The following is an 18361-nucleotide window of genomic DNA, read 5'->3' as shown; positions in this document are numbered from 1 at the left end:
TCACGTGTGCGCTTCCCGGCTAGGGGATGGGCTTTGGCTTGTCAGCCCGGCGAGGGAGGGAGCGGGCGGGGAGGTACAGGTGGGTCCACCTCCCTCCCCCTTGCTTCCTTTTCTTCTCCTCCTCAGAGTGGACTCCTCCAAGCTGCGCCCTCCCTCCCTCCCTGTCCACTCCGTCCTTTACCGTCGCTCTTGCCCTGCTGGGACTGGCGGGAGACACCTGGTGTGTGCGGGGGGAAGAGCCCGAGCGCGAAAAGTTGAGAAACTTGTTTGTCAACTTCTGGCTCTGTGAGCCAGCCAGCTTGTTTAAAGAGCCGGAAAAGGGAGCGAGCGAGCCATTGGGGAAGGGAAGCATGAGAGCCGGCTGAGGCAGCCGCAGCCTGCCTGGGGATTCTGGACGGAGAGACTGAGAGGGTAAGTGGCGGGGGGAGACGGGAAGGCTGGGTTGCGGGCGGAGGAGGAGGGAAAGGGTGCCCTCCTCTGGGACCGAGAGTCAAAGGGTGGCGAGAACGCGGAACAGAGTCCTTGGCGGGGTTGCCCGGGCTTTGTTCTCGCCGGAGACTGGCACAAAAGCGCCGCATCTCCCCATCCAGAGGTTCCCACTTCTTTCTGAAAAGCAAGAGGCGTCGCTGGTGTTGGGCTGGGTTGGAAGTGTAGATCTGTGCCAAGTAGCCAGGTGTGTTCATTCTCTGTCCCCCAAGTGCACCATTTCAAAATCTTCGTAATAACCACACCAGTACTAGTATATACGACTTTTTTCTTCCTGCACTGTTGCACGGACAAAGCCAAGTTTTCTTTCGTTTCTCTCTCTCTCTCTTCTTCCTTCCGCAATGAGACCCTCTCGGTGTGTTTCCAGGCGGTTTACAAGAATTCTGCTGCGGACTGCACACCGATAACTTCTAACTTGACCTTTAATTTGCATCTTTCACCTGTCTGATCTGATTATGGAGAAGAGACCAAAAAAACAACCACCACCGATTTGTATTGGGATGGGATTTACAACTTTCTATAGCCTTCTGCTTGTTTTCTCCAAGGCTGTAATAGCAACAAACATTTCAAATCCACATCTTCCAAAAACTTTTATTGCCACTTGCAGTTTCCTCACACTGATGTTTTCTTCTCAAGCCAGAATGGTGTTTATGGCAGCCGGCTGACCGCTCATTCCTTTGTTTGGCAGATTGCTTCTTAACTGAACAGCATGGCCAGTGGATATTTCCTCAATGGGAGCTAATGGTTTGGAAATGTTATTTTGACAGCTGGGGATCTCTCTGTGTTTGTGAATGTGATACCCAGCAAAGCTTGGTTAGTGATGTGTGTTGGTCACCCCCAGCTTGTAAGTTGGGCAGAGAAGCAGGGGCAACAGCATTTTTGATGTAACAGCAAAATTAAGAGTGTGCTGTGAATTGACTGAAGGTGAAGAAACTTGAAGTCCTTTGGGGGATGTGTTGTGTGGTAGCAGGTATGCTGCCTCATAGGATCATCACCTTGCCTTTTCTTGTGTATATTTGTAAATAAGCCATATTATTAAGACACCTCTGAGCCTCTACTTCTCACATGAAGAAGAAGAAGAAACTAAGTAGCACTGACCAGGAATTTCTCACTGCTCAAGGAAGTGGGGAGCATGCCACAATGTTATCTCTCTCCTCACACGTTTCCAAATTCAGAGTTTGCTTTCTTCTTTCCGCTCTGAATTCAAAGCAGACTCCTAGGATTTGCCTTTCTAATTTAGCTGCATTTAGAAAGGGACTTGCATGCTCTCCTCCTCTTTTTGCTTCACAGACAAATATATTATTTGGGGATGCTATGAGGACTTCTTATTGATCATCTTCCAATAACAGTACAAAGTACATTTCTGTCCTTGGTCTGTGGAACATGCATTATACTTGGAGAATAAAGTATTACCTTGACCCTTGGTAACCTATGCATTCTCTTAGATTGTCATTGGAGGCCCTGCTCAGGGTGCCACAGCATTTAGAGGTTAGGGGAAAGGTCTTTTTGGTGGGGGCCCCTCACCTTTGGAATAACGTTCTTGGGCCTGTTTCCGGGGCACCTATGTTGCTATCATTTCGGCACAATTTCATTTTCCTGGGCATCTGGTTAGTGACATTATGGCCCACTGTCCTTGGTGTTGCTGATTCCGTTTGCTTGGCTTGTTCAGATTATGATATTACTCTTTTACATTGTTTGTAGGTTTGGTTTCTTTTAACTTATTTATCTTGTTAGCCACCTTGGACACAGTTCATGGTTTGATTACATTTCATAAAGCCACTTAATTGAGAGTGTTGCTAGTCAGATACGGTTGTCGTGTCAGGAGAATGGGAACTAGAGGAAAAGATGTATGGCACAGCCTAATCCAGGGGTAGGCAACCTTGGCTTTCCAGCTGCTTTTGGACTACATCTCCCATCATCTCCAGCCACCATTTATTGGAGAGCCAAGGTTATCTATGCCCTAATGCTCCAGTCTCCTACATGCTTACTAAAAGTACATAGGAAGCTGCCTTACCCACGTAAAACCATTGGTCCATTTGGCTCAGTGATGCCTACACTGACTAGCAGCAGTTTAATTACATCAGGCAAGAGACTTCCCCAGCCCAGCCTGGAGATGTTGCCTGGGATTGAACCTGGGACTTTCTGCATGCAAAGCAGATGCTCTACCATACACTAAGTCTCACTACGTTCAATGGCACTTACTCCCAAGTAAGTGTGCATAAGGCTGTAGCCTAAAACATTTGAGCAGCCAATATTTGGGCTGCAGAGTTCCTGCAGTACTGTATTTACCTGAATGCAAGACTAGTCGTCCCCCCCCCCCCCCGCCAAGTTCTTTCATGTTAGAAATCAGGGAGTAATCTTAAATTGAGAGTCCTCTTCCTTTTGGCTAAATAAGGCATCTGGTGGGCCACTGTGTGAAACAGGATGCTGGACTAGATGGGCCTTGGGCCTGATCCAGCAGGGCTGTTGTTCTTAGGGGTATTCTCTATATTTAACCTTTATTTTTTAAGGGGCTCGTCTTAGATTCAGAGTCATCTTGTATTCAGGCAAATATGGGTACTTGATGCATGCTTGACTTATATAGAATGATTGCAATAGAGGTGTTCTCGGTGAAGATTTTTTTAGAAACCAAAAAAGGAAAAGAAACCCTCCCTAGGTTGACATTGCTGGGGTCAAAACGGCATGGGATATCTACAGCTGATTCACCAGAGCAAGAATTCAAGCAGGTCATAACCAGACTTCTGGAGTCTGGTCAGTCTAGAGATTCCACTTCTTTGTTCACAATTCACAGTGGTGTCCTTCAATCATGTGCTATTTGCCCAGAGCTTTAGGTCTTCACATGATAGGCAGGGCATGTAAATACACAGCAGCAGGTTCCAGAAGTGAAACCAGGTTATTTTCCATGCAACAACATCAGGGGAGTTTGGGTGACAGGGGGGAAATGCAGCCTCTCCCACTCCCAGCTGAGTGGCTACCAACTTGTCTCCAGGGCAACTGGATGTAAAGATGACCCGTGCAGCTTTTCTTTTTCAGATCCCTTTATAATTGCTTCTTGGGGTAAACACAAAGTGCTGGGATTGACCCAGCTTGTATCACTCTACTACTGAAACTGAGAGGAGGAGAAGGCTTGTAGCTCTTTGTGTTTCAGTTGGCTCTTAAAAAAACAAAAAACCTCCTAAGATTTAATATGATTTGTGCTGTTATGACAGGGGTTCTGTGGCACTCCAGATGTTGCTGAACTACAACTCCCATCACCCCCAGCCACAATTTATTGTGCTGCGAATGATAGGAGCTGTACTTCAGTGACATCTGGAGTGCCACAGGCTGGGAACCTCTTTTAACAGATTTCTATAACATAGGGTTTGGCAAATCCCAGGCACCAGGGAACCATGGTGCCTAAAAATTTAACCATGGCACCTTGACTAGGATATTCAGAGTTAGAATTGTTTAATGAAATCTATTTGTTCCCAGGCAGCTCTGTTTCTGTTTGAAGTATGTCATTTGTAAAGGGGATTACCCTCCCTCCCACAATGTCTATCACTATGTCTAATAATTTTATCTAGTGTCCATTGTCTGGCTTCTAGATCCAAAGAAACAAATTCAGGTCCTGCATTACCATGGCTGTTCTTAAGTCTGTATGAGAGTGAGATAGTAAAATAGATTTAGGGTACCTCATGGCAGGGGCATAGCTAGGGGAGAGGGGGCTGTGTTCGCCCTCCCCGGAGGCCCCTCGGAGTGTGGGTGATAATGAATAAAATAGGGAGAGGCGGGTGCCTTGAACCCATTCATTCAATTATAGTGACACCCCTGCCTCATAGCAGCTGTTAACACCTTCTGAGCCTGGCACTGTTAAGAAGCAAAGAAGATAGTTGTTGTGCCTTTTTGGGTAGTATATCTGCAGACTTGTACCAATCTGGAGTGCCACACACTGGGTCTGAGTCATCTCTCTTGTGCCTTAAATTTACTTTGTGTATGCATCCTTCCTTACAGAGGCGGGCACAGTGTCAAAACAATAGTAGGAACTGCCTGTGTGACCACAGGGACACTGACATGACGAGGCTATTCTGTGGCATGTTGTCCATGCTTAAAGAACAACAGCTTGTGACACAATTATAACAGCAGTGCAATGGCACAGAGTAGTAGACGATGGATGTGTGGGAAAATCCCAGTGCTGGAGTTCTGTATTCAGCCAGTGCAGGGCAACAATTGCAGCAGTCCTATAGGGACAGCTGAGAGTTTTGAATTTGGTGGGAGTTCCTTTTAAGTCCACATGTATAGGATCAGGATTTAAAGCTCCAATCCTAGTAAGCATCCTTTCTAGGAAGTAAAGGTAAAGTGTGCCGTCAAGTCGGTTTTTGACTCCTGGCGCCCACAGGGCCCTGTAGTTGTCTTTGATAGAATGCAGGAGGAGTTTACCATTGCCTCCTCCCATGCAGTGTGAGATGATGCCTTTCAGCATCTTCCTATATCGCTGCTTGGAGTAAAGGGAGAAGCTGCTGCCAGTCTGTGAAGACAATGCTGAGCTAGATAGACCAATGGTCTGACTCAGTAAATGGGAGCTTCCTATGTGTTGCTGCGCAATATAGTACCAGCGAGGATTCGAACTGGCAACCTTCTGCTTGTTAGTCAAGCATTTCCCCACTGTGCCACTACATCCCAATAAAATCAGTGGCTGACATTCTGACCAAATTGTGCAGTAGAATTACTCAGGAGTTACTCTAAAGATTTACTAAATTTCAGTAGGAATTCCTTTAGCCCAGTGTTGTCAATTGTAAGGCCTGAGGGCCACTGGCAGCCCCATCAACCCTAAGTATGGCTCCATGCCTGGTTGTTCATTGGGACAGTGTGACGCTTCAGCCGTGGGGAGACAACTGTTCTAACCATGCAGTGCTGCATGTTGTCTGGGGTACGGGTTGGGTGGTTCCTGTTAAGCAGTTGCAGTGCATGGAGTGCTGGGAAGCGTGGCCCTTCCTAGTGCTTTCCTCCCGGAACTCTTAAGTGAGGGCTCGGTCTCTCTTAAAGGACCTTCCCAGCACTGAGAAAAGCACAGTGCTGTGCAGAAATCAGTACAGTGAGAAATGGCTCCCACACTGGAGGTGTTTTGCCAAAGTGGCCCCCACTTTAAAAATAGTAAAGATCACTGCTCTAGTAAAGTTAGTCAGCACAATTTATTTCCAAGTAAACTTGCTGGAGATTGGACTTTAATAAGCTTTCTTTAAAAAAAAAAAAAAACTTTCTTCTTTTAGTGCTTCCTTCTGCTTTTGCTTTGGGTGAGGAAGCAACAGAATGATTTAAGCTACAAAGTAACTGGGTTACAGGCACTTTAAATATTTTAAAGTAGATCAAATCCTGGCTTTTAATTTGACCAGCTCCAGCCTACAGAAAATCATCCAAGCCATGTTGCACCAAAAACTCTAGCCTGAAACGGAAGATGCATTACTGTTTATGTGCTCAGTCTAATTTCTACATAATTTGGGTGGCACACCTCTTTACTCTAAATGTGTTTCCTTGTAAGCCCTGCAGAATGAGCATGTTTAGTACTGTAGCCTTATAGAGAGGCCGCTATCATGAGATAGTGGCAACTTTACAAGTAGAAACAAAGGGTTTTGTAGCACTTTAAAGATTAGCAAATAAAAATGTAATGTTCTTCTCTCATTACAAGGTTAAGTAACTTTAGCAAAGCTCAGAGGATTTTGTTATCTTCAGTTACGGCTGTTGTGAATTTTCACTGTGCTTATCTTAATACATTTAAGCTTGACATAGTCTGTAACGGTTCAGTACCTCTTGTATTTCATGGTCATTTGGTCCCACTGTTTGCAACTTTTTCCTTTTTCTCTGTACTGTGGGGAGATGTACCTGCCAACTGAGGATAACACTTGATGAATCTGTTTAAGTGGACTGTAGTACATGAAAACTTATGCTACAATAAAATTGTTAGTCTTTAAGGTGTCACAAGGCTCTTTATTGTTTTCACATGCAAAGAGTCTTTTGGGCCCTTAAAGCTGCCCCCCTCTTAAACTAACATGGAGCATCACAGGAAAACAGCCTCTTGAATTAGAGTCCTCAGACTGTGGCTGGTAATTCTAAATGTTTTATTGGGAACCCATTTTCCTGTGAACAGATGCAATCCTAAAGATGTGCATTCTCATTCACTGGTTGGTATTCTTTTTACAGAGAATTGGGATACCTGGACCGCTCTTGCTTCACACCACCACCCTCTTCCACATGCACAGTAATAATAACCTATGATCTCTCTCTCTCTGGCTAACACACGCGCACACACACTTGCTGTGGCAAGGGGAAATGTGCTGCTGTGATCATGGAAATTGTTCTTGGCTGTATCCAGGTGCTGCCCTGACTTCCATTTTTCTGCATCAAGGAGACCCAAGAGTGTCTTGGGAATTATGGGCAAAAGGGTCTAAAGAAAGACATGTATATTGCCACCCAACAAAGCTGGGTTCTTGGGTTAGTATCATCGGGCAACTGCCAAGGGCCCACTGCTAATTCCCAATTCCTTTTCTGTGCACATGAATCTATGCGTGGTGGTGGTACCAGGAGCATTGGGAGGCCAGCAATTGCTGCCTCATCCTCCAGTGATTGGCTCCTGCTGCTATCACGGCCCTCCTAGCCCTGCCCCCTGCATCTGACATCAGATGCTGGAAGTGTTTAGCCATGCCCCCTGTGTCTAATGTCAGATGCGGGGCGCGATTTAGCTCTCAACGGGGTTGTGTGGCCCCATTTGGGAGCTAAATCACACACCCCCGACATCTGATGTCAGACACGGGGGGCATGTCTTGAGCACTAGGCGCGGCCCCTGAGGGGCGGCAGCCTGGGTTCTTTGAACCTGTCAGCTCAATGGTGGCTCCACCTCTGGGTGGAACAACTCTTGGACAAGAGAGTTGCTCCATTGTCACCACTTCTCTTCCATCCCATTGGCCAAGGAAAGCCCCATCACAAACTTTAAAGGGGCCCATGGAGGGCAGTTTCCCAAGGGCTCCCTGAAACCTGCAGCCAACCCTGCCTCCCAAATAAGACTGAGTTAAGCCTTCAGTATTAGGATTCAAGACCCTGTCTGTGTATGGCAGGCAGAGGAACAAAAAGCTTTAGGTCTGTACAAGAGTGTAAGAGTACAGGAAGCTGCCTTTATATGGAGTCGAGCTATTGGTCCATCATCTAGCTACACTGCCTGGCAGTGACTCTCCATGGTGCTGGGCAGGAGACTCTCCCAGTTCTACCTGGAGATGTCAGGGATTCAGCCTGAGGTCGTCTTCATGCAAAGCAGATGCTCTTCCACTGAGCTATAGCCCTATCCAAAGAAAGTAGTTGTTTTAAGACTGGGGATTTTTTGCTTAGCTTCACGAAGTAGCACATAATATTAAATGTATGTCAGTAGTTGTGGATACAGTGTACATGTTTTGAAAATCACATTGAGATGATTATTGCGATCTTTCTTCTGAGGCTCTGCTTAGAGTACCCCACTTTTTTGAAGCAAAGTGAGTGGCAACAGGAGATGGGGACACTTCACCCCTGAAACTGCTTCCCCTTAACCATCCTTGGCATGACCTCTGGACCTGAATCACCCACCACTGCCCACCATTGGAGGATGAGGCAAACACTTCAGGATATGAGAGGGGCTGGGAAGACCCTGCAATACAATACAATGAATATTTATATACCGCTTTTCAACTATAGTTTCCAAAACGGTTTACACAGATGTAAATAAATAAATCCCTGTGTCCAAAGGGCTCACAATCTGAAAAGTGGTTCTACGACCCAGACCTTGAGTGATTCTGCACTGCTGGGAACCTCCCAACATGACGTGAGGACCTACCAGTCCTAGCACTGCAGGAACCAGCATTTAGGGAACTGGGCAAGGCCCCTTTAAGCAACAGAGCTTTCTCCAATTCACTGGCAGGGCCAACTCGCTCTACATGGGCAGCAGTCATAAAAATTAGCAGTCTCTTCCAAGCAGCTGCTGGAGCAACATCTCTCTTACATCGCTGGACCTAGCTCTTGTGGGTTCCTGCTTGGAGCAGGCTGAGGTCGTCCTGATCTCCCCTCGCTTGGAGCTGTCTAAGGTCTGTCCAAGATCTCTGGCATGGTGGAGACCCCAGCTCCATCCAGAAGAGGATTTTCTTCAAGCTCCTTCTCTGGGCCAGTTAAGATGATACTATTCACTGGCCCTGCCAAATCTGGCACTGAGGGGTATGAATGTGCATGTCCTACCCTCCTTGGTGTGCTACTGCCAAATAATCTCATGAGGTAGAGATTCTGAATCATCTCTCATTGTGCTGTTTAAATGCTACTTTCAGTGGCATATGGAGGAGAGCTGGTCTATGGAGGAGAGCTGGTCTTGTGGTAGTAAGCATGACTTTCCCCCTTAACTAAGCAGGGTCCACCCTGGTTACAAATGAATGGGAGACTAGAAGTGTGAGCACTGTAAGATATTCCCCTCAGGGGATGGAGCCGCTCGGGGAAGAGCATCAGAAGTTCCCAAGTTCCCTCCCTGGCATCTCCAAGATAGGGCTGAGAGTGATTCCTGTCTGCAACCTTGGAGAAGCCACTGATAGTCTGTGAAGACAATACTGGTCTAAATAGACCAATGGTCTGACTCCGTATATGGCAGCTTCCTAGTGTGTTAAAGTTGCATTTAACTTGTGCAATGGGTTTCGGACATACCACCTCCCCTTCTGATTATTTGGAGCAGTGCATTGAAAGGGTAGGTGGTACATATGCACTCTTGCAGCTCCTTTTGTGGGGGCTTGGCTGGGGTATGGTATAATCCAAACTGTCTGATTTTGAGGAAATGGCTCAAAACACTGACATCCAGACTAAGTTCCTCAATAGTGCTACTCAGGAGTTACGCTAAAGGACTTCTTAACTTCATTAGAATGACTCAGGAATAATTTAGTCTGGGTGCCAGCTGTTGTTTTAGATTGTAATGTTTGAAAAGCTTTAGAATGGCTGTGCTGGGTGGCACCAAAGGGTCATCTAATCCAGTGATCTGTTTCTAGCACTGGCTAGATAGATGCCTCTGGGTGCTCACAGGCAGGGAATGAAAGTTATGGCCTTCCCTTGTTGCTTGCCTCCAGTATTTGGTATTCAGGGATATACTGCTTGTGCACTTGGAGGCTCCATTTAGCAGTTTTAGCAAATTGTTACTGATGTGTGTACCCACCATGAATTTGTGTAATCTGTCTAAAAAGCTGCCTTAGTAACCATCACCACATCTTGTGCCAGTGCAGGGGCGTAACTATAATAGGGCAAGGGGAGACAGTTGTCTGGGGGCCCACTGCCTTGGGGCCCCCCCCCAGAGGCAAGTCCCATGACTGACTCCCCCAGCTGCGCACCTGCCTGAGCTTCCTTCAGTTGTATTCGGCCTCCGAAATTGATGTGAGTGTTAAGACCTGGAGCTACCAGAACAGCATGTCTTTCTCTAGTACCATTAAATGACTTGCATCGTCCACAATTTACAAAACCTTTTAAAAAATAATTTAGGATGATGTTCTGTTGTGGCACATAGGTTATATGTTTATGTACATACAAAATAAATTTTACTATGCTTTTTGTTACCAGTATTCAGCCTCATTTAATATTTCTTTACTTCATGAGCTGAACTTTGGGGGGGGCATTTTAAAATCTTGTCTCTGGGCCCACTCCAACCTTGCTATGCCTCTGTGCCAGTGCATTCTGTAAGATGTGGCGATAAAGCTGAAAATGGAGTAGACATGGGGAAAATACTCATTTAAAAAATGCCAGCGCTGTTAAATTCTGCTCATGTTCCGTGTGTGTGTGTGTGTGTGTGTGTAAAAAAAAGTACTGGATTTGAGGTGGCAAATTTATCACATAAATACTGTAATTACTAATTAGTCAGAGTTTAGGCAACCCTTAAACAATGAAAGAGAGCACATTCATGGGCATGTAATATAACTCACTAAAAGAAATTGACATTTCACATGTGCCAAAACATCTGATACAAAAACAGTGGACAAAGCAGACCAGTCATGGGTGATTCACACCTCGGTTTGCTCTGTTCTGAGAAGTTGTTGTGATGCCTTTAATTCCAATTGCAAAGAAGTTGCTCTAATGATTTCTAAACATTCATTCAAATCAACTGCCCGGCAGAGTGGTCAAGATGAAACAAAATGGCTGAACTTTCAGTTCCCTGGACACTGTCCGAGAAATCCGGAATATCGAGATCCGGAAAATCAAGGTTTCTCTGTACTTCATGAATGTTTGATTTTAAATTGTTGCTTCAGGGACTAGTTATATAAGGAGTTCTTCTATTAATAGGTTTTATTTAGCTTCATGTGTATGTTTCTATAAATTGCATTTACCTGAATCCAAGACTAGGTTTTTTCAAGTTATTTGATAGAAATTGGGGGCGTTGTCTTAAATTTAGAGTCCTCTTCTTATTGCATAAATGCAGGTATAACCTTAAGTTATCTGTACTGTTTAGAGAGTCATCTTAAATTCAGAGTTACCTTCTATTCAGGTAAACATGCTAGGGGGAGATTTAAGTATGAACCCTGGAGATTTTAGTGACTAGTTTGAAGGTTTCTCATTGCTGCCAAACAAAGCACCTTTCATTTAATCCACTTCTTGAACTGTGTTCTTCACTAATTTTTCTTGGATGATCTTCTACCTGAGCCCTGAGATTAGTCTCTCTGGCCCGCTATTAACTCGGTCTGTTGGTGGCTACTTAAAACAGAGCCTTCTCAATGGTCCCGCTGTGGCTGTGGAATTCCCTCCCCTGTGAGATCCACCAGGCTCCCTACCCAATTCAACTTTGGATGAGCTTTAAAATGTGTTTTATTCCAGAAGGCTTTTAATAGCTGATTTGGTTTGCTGTTGGCTTTATACTCCTTTTATATTTGTTTTAATACTCTAATTTACTGGTTTTAAATGTTGCAGTAACACCAATGTTCTGCTTGCCAGCATTGTAGTTTGCAGTGGAGAGGTAGGCAAGCCTCTGGGGCTGCTAAATTTGTTGACCTTTCTATGTAAATGGTCTTGTTTAAATATTGTACTTCCTGCTGCTCCCGGAGGTATTTAGTCTCTACTGAAACAGCCACAAACTTGACAGCAAAGCTGCTATTCACCTTTTAAAAAATTCAAAGCCCTCTTCAGCTGTCCCCAGCCTTTCAGGTGACATAGCATGACACACAGAAGTGTGCTACTGTATGTGTTTTGAATGTATTGTCGGAATAGGGCTAAGGTTTTGCCTTGAACGGAGTCAGACCATTGATCCATCCAGACCAGTGCTGCTGTCCAGTCGGAGACAGCACATCAGCAGACTCTCACTTGGATTTTTCCCAGCCCCAGCTTGTGAGATCTTTAACTGGACATGGTGGGTACTGAACCTGGACTTGCTAAATTCCATAGGAACATAGGAAGCTGCCTTTTGATTCAGATGATTGGATTTTCTAGCTCGGTATAGTCTATGTGGACTTATAATAGCTGTCCAGGGTTTGCCGGGGCTTCTCGGCCCTACCTGGAGAAGTCAGGATTGAAGGTGGGACCTTCAGCTTGCAAAACTACTTCAGCTTTTCTACTACTCAGCTGTGCCTCCCATCCTCCCCTCTTTGAAAAATGGTTCACAGTAGAGTGTCTCTCTCTCTCTCTCTCTCTCTCTCTCAAAATTTCACTTTTGTTAAGGCACCCGGATTAGCATTGCATGCACGAAAAAACTTCTTGCACATGCAATGCAGGATGGAGAAAACTTCTGCCAATGCTCCCTTCCCTTGGCAGTACTCTATGCTGCATGAAAATACATCCCAGAAGGTTGACCTCAGGAACATGGTTTTGGGAGGCTCAGAGGGCTGTGGAAGAAAAAGGGGATTGTTGAAAGTTTTCCCCCTCTCGTGTTGCATGTGCAAAATGTTGTTCCATGCACACGATGTTAGACTGGATGTTGGCCAGCAATATTAAGAGATGATACTTTATTTAACACACTTGTATACCACCCAGAACCTATGTCTCTGGGCGGTTCTTGATAGTTGAATGCTTCATCATGCATGGTTTTATTTGGAACTGGGTTGCATTCTGCATAGAGTTCAAACCTCTGACTTTTCACAAGAACTGATTTTCATTTGTCATGCTGTGCATGCTATAGAGGTGTCTGATTGTGAAATCCTGGATTGGTACTTTTAACACGTGAACTGTCATAGGTGTGTGCCTTTGTGCGTCATAGGTGTTTCCAATTTGTCCAGTCCTTAAAGAGTATCTGATATCACAGAGAGAGAGAGAGAGAGAGAGATAAGCTATATCTTGCTATTTGCTTGGTCCTGTTAGTATAGGGCAAGACTGTTGCCATGTAATGATTAGGGAGAACCTGTGAAGGAAGGAAAGGCATGCTTTCAGGAGACCTTTTAAGAGGTCTTTCGAATGCACACCCACAGAACCACATGTTGGCCTTCTTTATTAAGGATGCTAGTTGCCCAGGAAGGGCTTCCAGAGGCAGTTCAGGAACGGCAAAGTTCACACTTGCACGATTTATGACCCACCAATTCAAATGCAGCCCACCAGTCATGGATGGTAGCCCCAAAGAGACTCACAGATTTGTGATTTCTGTTACCTGTCTAAGCCAGGGGTTCTCAACCTTGGCTTCCACCATCCCCAGCCACAGTGAGACAGACCCTTTGAATTTTGGTCATCAGTACCATCTAATGGCACAGCGAGAAAATGACTTGACTAGCAAGCCAGAGGTTGCTTCTTTGAATCCACACGGGCATGTTTCCCAGACTATGGGAAACAACTACATCAGGCAGCAGCGACCTAGGAAGAGGCTGAAAGGCATCATCTCGTACTGTGCGGGAGATGACAATGGTAAACCTCTCCTGTATTCTACCAAAGACAACCACAGGGCTCTGTGGTCACCAGAAGTCGACACCGATTCAAAGGCACACTTTACGTTGACCATTTTAGGGGGCGAATGCTCATAGTGATTTTTTGTCAGCATCTACCCCCCCCCCAGATAAGGGAAATAGGTGACACTGTTGCCCTTACAGCTTTCTCTGTGTTATCACCCCTTTGTATCCCTACTCCCATGTGCCTCTTTGGCACACACACATGTAGTGCCACTTTTAAGTATTTGAGCAGGAGAGAAGTACAGTGATAAATGTGCTCAAAGACCACTATTCTGTGAAAAACCTAAAGTATGAATAGGCAGGTGGTAGAAGGTAGGCCAGAGAATTCTTGGTGAGGCTGCTGAAGGAAATGTTGGTACTGGTGAAGGGTCACTAGCTTTGTGCTAATTAGGCCTTGCACAATTTGCAACAGGATAGTATTCAATACAGTTGCATTTTATTTCATTGTAAACTGTCCTGAGCCATTTTGGAAGGGCGGTATAAAAATCAAATCAAATAAATAAATACATAAAATAACTCAGAATCTCTTCTGGAATTGTCAGTAAATCCAGCTTTAAAATAAAACACTGTTATAAAAGGCTCCACTTGATGTCAAGACAAGTACTAATATACTTCCTCCTCACTACAGCAACTTGCTGTCCACAATTTCTTATTTGCCGTCCAACAACTCTTGTTATACTCCTAGAAATATTCTATGTGTCCACTTTTGAAATGAGTACTGAAAGCGCTCTAATTAGCGTTAGAAGAGCTAATGTTAATTAGTCCCATTTTGCTCTGCCTGTGGGGAAGAAATTCCCTGTTGACTTTAGTTCATTATTGCCTGCTCTTTATAGGGGAACATTTCAGTTAGACAGAGAGTCCCCAATTAATTGCTTCTGTAAAAAACTTACAGAAGTTTTTTTGATTAGGCTTTGAATAGCACAGAAGAAAATAACTAAGGGCGTATATTAGTCTAGGGTTAGATTTGGTGCTGGTCACTCCTGTGCCAACATGCTCAAGCTTTTAGAGTTGATTGCAAAGCACAGGGTGTGAGATGAATCCAAAATGCATGTGTGGATCTAAAAAGCAGAACAAAGGCAGGCTTCATATCTCTCCATCATGTGCTTTGAAACATTGTAATAAATAATGCCGTGCCCCATAGGTCAACTTGTGTGTGTGTGTGTGTGTGTTACTCTACAGTAAAAAAAGTTCTGCATATAATTTGATTCCAGCAGAGCTTTGTGGATAGTACATCAATAGTCCTGGATGAAGACTAATTGTATGATGGGAGCAGGACATATAGAGCCCAGTGAACAAAGCTGAAATTCTACCAGTGAGCCATTGGTTAGGAGACCTAGAGGGTTTAACTTCCAACTCTGACACCCCTTTCTTGGCACACCTACAAATTAAACCCAGGACTGTTGTTGGCTTCTCCAATTCTAGAACTCCTTGAGGGCCATCCCTAAGATTTTTAGCACCCTAGGCAAAGTGTAACTCTGGCATCCCTGCCCATTCTGTTAAAATTATATTCTGTACCATACAGAACATAATTTTAACTGAATGTAGGGGGATGCCAAACTCATACTTGGTGGCTGGCGCTGGCTGGGATGGAGTAGTGGTGAGGAAGCAGATCATTCCTTTAAAATTCCCTGAGATGTCCCACTGCCCTGTACTGCTGCCCAGCTCTACACAGAGTCTGCCCCCCACCACACACACACTACACACCCCACCAGCCAGCCAGTGCACATGCATGGTGGCCATTTGAGGGGTCAGTCCAGCAAGGTTTTGTGTTGTTCTTACTAGTCTGGCGCACGTGCACACTGAGCAGCTGAGTGGTGGGGCAGACTCCTGTTTCATATCCCAAGCTGAGCACAGGTCTGGGGGCCCACATCCAGACGTGAGCACAAGTTGCATATTGGGGGAGAGAGCTGGCCGTGTGGTAGCGAGCATGAATTGTCCCTCTTGTTAAGCAGAGCCTTCCCTGGTTTGCATTTGGATGGGAGAGTACATGTGAGTGCTGGAAGATATAGACTGATGTTAAGGGATGGGGCCATAGCTCAGTGGAACAGCATCTGAAGTCCCAGGTTGACTCTCTGGCATATCCAGGTAGGGCTGGGAGAGACTCCTGTCTGTAACTTTGGGAAGCCTCTGCCCATCAGTGTAGACAAGATTGAGCTAGATGGACCAATGGTCCGACTCGGTGTAAGGCAGCTTCCTATGTTCCAATGCAACATCTGGGGACCAAAGGTTGGGAGTCCCTGGCTTAGGGTTGGCTGGCTGAACCTTAAGGAGCCCTTCTATTATTCAGATATCATGCCTTTTGTACATGGAAAGCACATCTCTGTATGGATGATGGATTCGATGTTCCTCTGTGGGTGCATGTGCACATGTGTGCATTGAAACCACATTGGGTAGGACTGTTACCTGTGACTGTCTAATAGTCACATATAACCGTGTGGCTAGTCTTGTGGTAGCAAGCATGAATTGTCCCCTGTGCTAAGCAGGATCCACTCTGGTTTGCATTTGAATGGGTGACTACATGTGAACACTGTAAGATATTCCCCTTAGGGGATGGGCCTGCTCTGGGAAGAGTATCTGCCTGCTTCCATGCAGAAAGTTACAAGTTCCCTTCCTGGCACCTCCACATAGGACTGAGAGAGACTCATATGTTCTACTTTTTCCTTCCATTACCTGCCTTCTCCCCCCCCCCGCCCCCCATAAGTCTTGCCGTGGGAATTGGGAATAAGGGTGAAAGGTGACAAGAAGGGTGTGGTGCTACTACCTGAGAGAGGCCAGCAGCCTTTCCTGCTAAGGAGAATCCTTGCAGGGCCTCTCGGGGGGGGCGGCAAAGAGTCTTCCTGCCGCTTGCTACCTCTGCCCCCTCCCCTAGGTGAGGCGCTTTTCTTATGCGTAGGAAAGACAGAGGGTGGTTCACCCACCGGGGCTCCTCAAGCTTCCCAGCTCAGTATTTCTGACTCCCTTGGTGTTAGAGTAGCCAACAGGCACAGTGCACATGACAAACAGCTTTCCAGTGCAATGATTCTTGTGTGAAGCTCCATCATGCGGGAGAGTGTCTGGTGTGCTCCATGTGGGGGAGCCATCATGTTTGAACTGGCCCCCAGGGCAGCACAAAACCATGTAAGAGAGTACCATGGGCTGTGGTGCTTCACCATCTTGAATGTTTAGGATATTTGTGAATATTCCATAACCTCTCAGGAGCTGAGCAAGGGGTGCCACACCTCAGGGGCACCTGAGAACAAGGCACTCAAAGCTGCCTTCTTGCTCCACAACCCTGGAGGAGGCGAGATTCCTTTCAAAACTAACCTTTGCAAACTTTGAAGGTCATACAGGGAAGGAGGGGAGGTTGCCAGCAGCCTCCTTTTCTCTCTTTGTGCTTTGTGATAACTTTGCAAAGGGTGTGGGGAGAAGCACTCCTTGCAATGCTTGCAAGGGTCAGATTGGTCCCAAAGAGCTGCTCCAATGCCCTCTGGTGCCCTGATAATCTGCCTAAGTTGACCACCTCCCCTTGCCTCATGAAAGGACCGCCGCTGACCTGAGCCTATGATAGGAATGGCAAAAACAAAAACTCTGCATTTGCTAGATGAGGAAGTAGCTAATATATAGCACATACTTTCCCCTGGAGCCACCTAATGGCGAAGCAGGGAAGCAACCTACCTAGAGAGCAGGAGGCTGTTGGTTCGAATCCCCGCTGGTATGTTCCCCAGATTATAGGAAACACCTATGTAGGGCAGCAGCGATATAGGAAGGTGCTGAGAGGCATCATCTCATACTGCGTGGGAGGAGGCAATGGGAAACCCCTCCTGTATTCTATCAAGAAATCCACACGGCTCTGTGGTCGCCAAGAGTCAACGCCAACTCAATGGCACAATTTTTCCTTTGCATGTTTATTTTCTGTCATGTCACTTATCAAAGTACTACAGCGAGTGCCCTGGTTCTCTGTAAAGTCCAAGCTGCATTTTCCACCTCTTGTCCATCCCTCTTCTCATTTGTTGCTCCCGAATATCATTTAACCTTCTGGTATCCCCATTTGCCTATCTGGAAACCTGCCTCTTCAGTCTGGCAATCTCCAAACGATCTCTGCCCTTTTGCATCCTCTTCTTTCTGGTGTGTCTAGTTGCTTGGATTGTCAGCCTGAGGCCTTTCCCTAATGATGTGTAATGCCTTGTTCCTGTAGCTGTAATATAAATAAGTGGAACTGGAGGACAGAAAGTCTCTACTAACGTTCTCTAAGACATCAAGCTGCATCTAGCTCAGTGGTGGCCAACCTGAGGCTCTCCAGCAGTTGCTGGACTACAATTTCCATGAGCCCCAGCTGCAACTTATTGCACAGGGATGATGGGGGTTGTAGTGCAACAAAGGCAGAAGAGCCTCATTTGGGCCGCCCTGAGCTAGTTGATTGGGCCCAAACTAGTAGCACTAGGACAATTTCTTTCTAAAAAGCAACAACAAAACAACCAAGGTGTCTTTGGACGCCTTAAAGTTGTCGGACTTATTACTGCGTAAGTTTTGGCACTCCATGGAAGTCTGTGCTTCAGTAAATGTGTTTGTCTTTAGGGTGTCAGAAGACTCCTTGCTGCAACACAGCTAATCCTCTGGGAGTTGTGTTTTAAGAAAGAGAAAGCAGAAAGGCCAAGGAGAAAAACAGGCACAGTGTGATCAGATGCAAAGGGAGACTAGAGATCTGGAGGCCTGGGGCGGGGAGGAACCATGAAAAAATGGGGGTAGGGGGAACAACCCCAGTTTTTTCATCCCCCCCAAATGCCACCCCCCCACCAGGCTTTCACATCTCTAATCTGTACCTTTTACAGTTGTGAAGAAGAAATACTTTGGCAGGTGTAGCTCATAAAGCAGGGATAAGAGAAATGGTGCCTGTCAGAATTCCCCCTTCCACACAACTGTCATGAGTACAGGAGTCCCATCCACCCTGGAAGGAGAAGGACAAAAGCTCTTTTCTGAAGTTATTTCAGGCTAGATGAACAAGGCATGTGGCGAGGGGGAAAGCTTGG

At 45.8% G+C, this 18361-nt stretch overlaps 1 protein-coding gene across 1 annotated transcript in view; it reads left to right on the top strand.

Moving 5' to 3' along the window:
• Positions 1 to 230: 230 nt before the first annotated feature.
• ATP8B1 (ATPase phospholipid transporting 8B1) overlaps positions 231 to 18361 on the top strand; it is a 107503-nt gene continuing 89372 nt past the window's right edge. The window contains exon 1 of the mRNA XM_053294666.1: positions 231 to 411. The gene's annotated coding sequence lies outside the window, so the exon portion shown is untranslated. The remainder of the gene's footprint in view (positions 412 to 18361) is intronic.

Source organism: Hemicordylus capensis, chromosome 2 (assembly GCF_027244095.1).
Source record: "Hemicordylus capensis ecotype Gifberg chromosome 2, rHemCap1.1.pri, whole genome shotgun sequence".
NCBI classification, from domain to species: domain Eukaryota; kingdom Metazoa; phylum Chordata; class Lepidosauria; order Squamata; family Cordylidae; genus Hemicordylus; species Hemicordylus capensis.
This window is presented reverse-complemented; position numbering and strand designations above follow the sequence as displayed.